The sequence below is a fragment of the Corvus cornix genome, chromosome 1 (assembly GCF_000738735.6).
Source record: "Corvus cornix cornix isolate S_Up_H32 chromosome 1, ASM73873v5, whole genome shotgun sequence".
Taxonomy (NCBI): domain Eukaryota; kingdom Metazoa; phylum Chordata; class Aves; order Passeriformes; family Corvidae; genus Corvus; species Corvus cornix.
The window spans coordinates 83634210-83640354 of NC_046332.1; positions in this window are offsets into that span (position 1 = coordinate 83634210).

The following is a 6145-nucleotide window of genomic DNA, read 5'->3' on the forward strand; positions in this document are numbered from 1 at the left end:
CTGTATCTTACAGCCTTTGAATAGTCAGCATATTACAGCCTTTATTTTAGAAAGCTGAGGGTCATTTTGAACAGTATTTGTGTTTAACTGAGTTGCATGTATTTCAAACTGGGGTTTGGTGCAATCAGAAGCTGTAGACCCAAATTAGGACTTCTTATTCATATTGCATATACTAATCTCTTGTTTTTCTTTAGAAAATGGGGGTTTGGGGTTTTTTTTTAACAAGTTTTAAAAAATAAGTTTAGAACAATGTTTTAAAGTTTTCTAAACATGCCATCTTTTAAAGTACATTTAATTTCAAATTTAAAATGCAATATACTAAGCAATCAGACTTCACAAAAAAAAATCTTGACTATTCTGAGTTTCTCCATATCACTTATGCTACATGCTGTTTGAAAGCAAATTTTGTAAAAAAAAATTAAGTGTTAAAAGTATGTATGACCTGGTTAAGCAGATACAGTGTGATTATATGTTGAATTAGCTCCAGTTATCTACCTACCTATCAGTCAGTCATTAAATGACTTTATCAGTTGGCTAACCTTTGCCAATCACATGTTTTCATTATGCAAACACCCTGATTTATTGTGCAGATTGGAAATTGCATGATCAGAAAGTTACAGTGACAACTAAAATATTTTAATTTAGTTCTATAAAAACTTCAATTCCAGATCTTTTCAAGAATAGTAAATAATGATATGGATCATTATGTGCCAAAATCTTTGTCTAGGTGTTCCAGTTTGTTTTAAGAAGAAAAATACAGAAATTTCCTGGACAACAACTGAGAAACTTAATTGGAAGGACAGTTCAGCCACATTCCCCAAGGTTTTTTTTGACATTGCCTCAGATTTGACTGTTCACTAACAAGATTAACATGCTAGCAAAGAATTTCCCATAATCCTGAAAACAATTTTGCCTTGTCCTATCTAAAAGAGGTGTTTGCAAGTTTGGCCGGGGGGGGGGGGACACTTTGTATACTGCACACTTCTGAAAACTTTTCTGAAAGCTAACAATGCAAAATTTCAGTAGCACTGAAAGTAAGGATGCATTGAATTTTAACCTAATTCAAGCCCTGTAAAATTTGATGAGCAGAAACTATCTCAGCTCAGCTCTTCTTATATGATATCAATTGCCATTATTGCATAAGAACCAAAGAAGTTACAGTGAATTACAACAGACAAGAAGCTGCTACAGTAATGATTCTATGAATAAAGAGGGAAGTAAGGCTCGGAATATTTTGTTTAGTTGCTTCCTCTTCAATCGACATCATGTGGTTGCCTGCAAAGCTAGCTAGATAATTTAATTAAACCACTTTCTGTTGGGTAAATACTTGTCTGTCTGAATTCAAAATGTTTTAGTACATTTTTCTGAAATTTTACTGTGAAAAAAAGAGGAGAAAATCATGTTGAATTTTTCTGTTTAAGCAGCTTTCCTGAAATGTTATAAACATGTAAGTTTTTAGTACAAGCTATATCTTGTATTATATTTTATAGATGGAAAGGGTTTTTCTGTGCATGTATACAACCATGCTTACATTGCATATAATATATTAGAAATAAAACAAATAAAACACCCACATATCTCAAATATTTATTTTTAAAAAATCCCCGAAGAAGAAAATGAAACATTATTGGCATTCAAAACAAAACTCTCCCCCCACCTTAAAAAAAGGAAAAAAAGCCTTCCACTCCTTAGAAACTCCACAAGAATGCCTACAGAGTGATGAAGCACACAATTAAAGGAACAGGAAAGGTCTTCCCCCAAGTACTGATGCTGATTCTATCAAACATGGTAGAAGAAGACACATACCGTATTAACCACACTCATTGTTTGAGGGTATTGGAGGCTTCCCTAATCACCCCTTTCCATCTGCCATTTTCCACCACTTTGTCATCACTTTTTCTCCCCTCCCGTCCCCTGCTGTCCCCTCCCCTGCCGTCCCCTCCCCTCCCCTCCCCTCCCCTCCCCTCCCCAGTATAGTCACACAAATATGCATCCCATCTCTCAGAGCAGACTTCTACAAATTAGCCAATTAACAGCCAGACAGGAAAAGGCCTATTCAGTTCCCCACAATGAGAAGAAGGGTACACAGTAACTTTCACAGCTTTGTTCTTATTTATTCAAAACTTGTAATGTTCTTCAAAGGCAAGAGTCCCTCAGATGCCACATCTTGTTCTCACATTATATCCCAAAGAAAGGGAAAGGCTTCATGTGGTAGTCCAGACTAACTGAACTGTATTTTCTCAACAGTAGAACAAACATACTGTGTATTCCTTCTTCGTGTAATTTATGTGCTAGCTATACCAGTACCAGGCCAATTCACATTGAAAGATTGAACATCTCTACAGTTTGCTTTGCTTTTCATGTCTGATTTTCAGTGAGAGGAAAAATAGGAGGAAATAATGTTTTTGTTAAAATAAGTAACAGAACTTACTGGAGCCAGTCTTGTAACTTCTACTTTCCTTTTTTTTGTTGTTTGCTTTTTTCTTTTTACAATGGTGCTTTAAAAATTATTTGGAAATATGTTTTGCTCAACTATCAAATACATAGTTTTAACCAGAAAATAGTTGCTTCTTTTGTAATAAACCTAGAATCTTCCTGGAGTGTATTTAAAAAAGCTTTCAAAACCATTCTTCCTTTTTTATTTTTTGGTAGCTTACATTTTTACTGTCACTAAACTCAGCCATGCAAAACATAGTTTATTTTGCTTTTCCCTTTTTCAGAAAACAATGCAAACTGCAAAGATGAAACCAGAGGGTCATGCTCATTAAATGCTTGAAAGACTGGACTATAGATTTTTTTATTTTTTTTTTTGAAAAAGCCACATGGGCCTAAACTTGCCAAAATACCAAGGGCAAGAAGTCAGCATTTTCTGTGGGAAAAGAAGATGTGACCCTAACTGACCTTTTGTCACTGAATATCTAAGTACAGATCTGTCACTGACTAACCTAGTGGCCGAAACAGCTGTATTGTGCAATAAGAGAAGAAATGCAAAAATTAATCCTCCTCTCCTGGAAATTTCTTGTAGCACTTATGATTTGAGAGCTGGGTTAGTGCCACCTGCACAGCTGGCTCCTGCCTGGTTTCTCACTGGGAACTGCTGGCACAAGATTTTGTGGGTGGGAAATAACTGCACACTCACCTTGACCAACAACTGGTCCCTGCATGCTTCCACGCTTGCTGTATTGCAAGCTTGGAGAGGAGCCCTAAACTGGTAACATGAGAAGTTACATCTGTTTGGGGGTCCTCTCTCCTCCTTACCTGGGTGCATCAGGGTCAAGAGAAGAGGCAGAGGCAGAACCTATCTTCCCTTCAAGCCCTGCATCTCTGAAGGGAATGCTCTATCATGGGTTGTAGACAAAGGAGCCCTGTGTCCCCTCCCTAGTGAAATTACACAATTTCTTTTTCAAATAAAAATCCCCTGGATAAGTGACAAGATTCATGTTTACCTGCTGTTTGTCTGGGGCTTCTAATTTCCTAGTCTTAGAAGATGAATGTGAAAAAGAAACAATATGCACCATATTAAAAAAAATCTCCCTATATAAATCTAGGCAGGCTGAAAATGTTGTCAGAAGATGGGCCAAATAATATCTTTACATTTCTGAAGTACTTCATATTATAATTATATTTAATAAAAGAGGGGGAAATATTGTTTCGTGACTATTTTATTACTTTTTCTTTCTCTCTTTTCTTTGTATCAGTATGCCCCAGTATCACCCTTTTGTTGATAAATGTTTTCCTATTCTACATTGGTCTGCAAAAGTCTTCTGTTAAAAAGTAGCATTTATCACTGTGTTCCTGGAAGGTTATTAAAGCAAGAGCATATTCAGTTTCAGATTTTTGATAAGAAAGCTAAAGGGGTTGACAAATTGTAGGCAATAGGTCATGCAGGGTCTACAGACAGAATGAGCTCTCTGCATTAACTCTCTGCACTGCTAGGAAACTTTATAAATAAGAGGAAGCATTTCAGCACAACCCCCTTAAAGGATAAGATATTCCTAAAAATGTTAGGAAGTGCTGTTAGTATATCTCTTAACTCAGAATGAGGTTAAAGTCACTAACAGGAAGATGGAGAGGGACAGGTATTGCCTGTGCTGCTGTGTCTTGGCATAAACAGCTCTCCTTTGTCCAGTGATTCTTTTAGTGTGATGAGGTTTATGGAAAAAACATCAATTCCCTTTTTGGTGGGTGTCTGTATCCCTGGGCTGTGGAGTCATATATCCTTTTACCCCTCTGAGCCAGCCAGTCTGGAAAGGGGCTTTTTTTTTCTGTGAAAGAGCTGAGCTTCCAAAGAAGGATGGAAACAGCACATACAAATGCACCATAGTTTTTAATGAGTATAGAAGGCCCTTCTTACTAAAAAGAGCAGTGAGAGCCTGACTTCTACACACCCTGTGAATCCTTTAAATGTTGAGCTATAAGGTTAAGCAAGGAGAGGGAGAGGCAGAGGGAGAGGGAGAGGGAGACGGAGACAGAGACGGAGACAGAGACGGAGACAGGAGGCCCTGTAAGATGAAGGGAAAATTTCTATTCTGCATGCACAAGGAGGCCTGTTTAAAGCTATGATTGGTCAACGACATCAGTAAATAATGCTTTCTACCCAAAATTCTTAAAGGATGATTTTCAAGTATTCTACCTCAATTTAAATGCATTCATAGAGGCAGTGGGACACCACAGCCACTTATGCAGATTACACAGGCATTGCCCAGGATCTCTCAGATATCCAAGAGAAACGCAGACCAGCACAGCAGAACCAGGCATGCTGGTCTGCTAGGCAAACAACCACATTTCCAGTGCATTAAATTATCACAGACCAGATGAAACTAATCAATACAGACAAAAGTTCACCTCTACTTTATAGTAAATCTTGCCATGAGCAATGGTGTTACCATTAGAAAATGGATGTGTTTTGGGATTTCTCTCTCTTTAGGTAGCTCAGTTTCCATTTCCATATGAAAGATTCTTCATCCAGAAGTTATGAAGTTGATTCAAGCTTACTGTGGGCCTACTAATATCTGCTCCACTTTTGAATATGTTACCTTTGTGTATTGAGCCTGCCTGGGGTTTTTGCATTATAAACAAGGAAACAACACCCCAAATAGCCTGGCTTCAGGTTTGCGTATGAATCAATAGAAAAGCAGAATACAGCAAAGTCAGTGGAAACAGATGTTTTTGTTTCCTATCATACTCTGCACATGTTGTTCATAAAGGAACTAAAGCTGAGTTGGGGAGCTTCTTGTGAAATTTTCCCCCCATTCATTCCAAAATATTTGAACTTCAGTACAAAGAACAGCAGTAAACAAAGGGTCTAGCATATGGTTGATAGCAGAGTTATCGCTCATGGTATCTCAGTGCGTGCAAATATCTCCTGTCTCTTGCATGCTATTTTGCAGAAATAGCAGGTGTTAGATCACAATCAACAGCACAAAGGATTTCAACACCCAGGTCCTGGAGAAGATCTCCACATCAGAAAAGACTCAGTGGTTACCACCTCACAGACTAAAACAGGTAGCACAAGTAATATGCTATAGATTAAAAACAAGAGGTAAAAGAGGCTGTCAGAAAAGAGTCTGTATTTCCTCTCAGTTTTGATTACATAAGAACTGTGAAGTTATTCTACATCTTGGGTAATTAAGCCAGAATTGTTTTCAACATTAGCACCCTGGCTGAGGTGCTCCTTCTGCTGCCATGGCACTCAGTGGGAGGACTGTACTCAGCAGTGAACTCAAGGGAATGGAGACAAAGTGGGAGCATTGAAGTGCCATAGCATTGACAAAGCACGGACAATTGAATGTGTTTCAGTAGTACAGTTGTACCTCAAATGTTCTGTGTCAGCCTTTTATGGCACGTTTTGGTTTGATGTGACTATGTGTTTAAAGAGACCATGCAAAATATTTTGCAACACACCCATAAATCTACTTCAGTATTAATGGGCTCAGTTATACATCAAGGATTAATTTAGCATCATTTCCCTGTATTCTGCTTGGCAGTTGGCAGAATCTGATATCTGTTGAATGCAGAAAGAAAATCCAGTTGATGTTTTTTCTGTGGCAAGATATTTTGATGTGGTTCTATGAAGCTGAGGAACCAAATGAGTTGAAAGGCAGAGAGCACAAATAACCTTTTGTTCCAATGATGCTTATACAGC